Source organism: Schistocerca nitens, chromosome 1, assembly GCF_023898315.1.
Source record: "Schistocerca nitens isolate TAMUIC-IGC-003100 chromosome 1, iqSchNite1.1, whole genome shotgun sequence".
Lineage (NCBI taxonomy): Eukaryota > Metazoa > Arthropoda > Insecta > Orthoptera > Acrididae > Schistocerca > Schistocerca nitens.
The window spans coordinates 887,723,655-887,724,735 of NC_064614.1; the positions used below are offsets into that span (position 1 = coordinate 887,723,655).

At 42.7% G+C, this 1,081-nt stretch overlaps 1 pseudogene; it reads left to right on the top strand.

Annotated features, from left to right (window-relative positions):
* The first annotated feature begins 422 nt into the window (after window positions 1-422).
* LOC126203374 (5S ribosomal RNA) lies at window positions 423-540 on the top strand (annotated as a pseudogene).
* The last annotated feature ends 541 nt before the right edge of the window (window positions 541-1,081 follow it).

Sequence of the window (1,081 nt, forward strand, 5' to 3'; positions counted from 1 at the left end):
TGTTGCTAATAGCTCGAGGGAAAATATTGCAAATGGTGATTTGAAAAGCGTCACTTTCCATGTGAATTTCCTTTTACGCAAGATGAATTACGTTGCGTATGAGAAAGTGCGAAGAATTTCTTAAATCACAAAGTGTTTGACACTCATTTGAAACTTAACACTTTGAGGATCAGCCACTTAGAAGAATTTCGAGCCCAGGCGATCAGATATTTATGTCATTATTTAAGATTTCACTGGCTCATTTGTGTGATGTATCTTAAAGTGGAACAAATGTAAAAAAAAAAAAAAAAATAATAATAATAATTTATCCGTGAAAGCTTAGCTTTTCTGGTGACTTGATCTTAGAGACCAGTATTATATGCGAAAGCGAAGCTTTTCTTATAGCCACACTTGTATATTAATTTAAACCATAAACTTTTACCGACACCGGCCGTGCCACAGTGGTAACACCGGTTCCCGTCAGATCACCGAAGTTAAGCACTGTCGGGCTGGGCTAGCACTTGGATGAGTGACCATCTGGTCTGCCGAGCGCTGTTGGCAAGCGGGGTGCACTCAGCCCTTGTGAGGGAAACTGAGGAGCTACTTCATTGAGAAGTAGCGGCTCCGGTCTCGTAAACTGACATATGGCCGGGAGAGCGGTGTGCTGACCACATGCTCCTCCATATCCGCATTCGGTGACGCCTGTGGGCTGAGGATGACATGGCGGTAGTCGGTACCGTTGGGCCTTCCAAAGCTTGTTCAGACGGAGTTTAGTTTTTTAATTTTTCCCACTTGCGTGTTCGCGCTACTTAGCAGTGATGTTGCTGTTGACTAACAACATCACGTGTTCTATGCTCTGAATATCTGCTTTCATTGACTAATGAGATCACGTGACACAAGCTATGACTGGCTTACAAAAGCACATCCTAATCTCGATTTCTCCGTTTCGGATACTAACGTGCTGTTTTTGGTGGAATTCGAATGTATACTTCTGTAATATGAAAATACGCAGCGTACTTGTTGCTGTACATCAAATATCTTTCCTTTTTTCCGCTCGCGGTCGTTTACTAATGTACCGGGAAGTTCAAGCCGGTGCATAAAA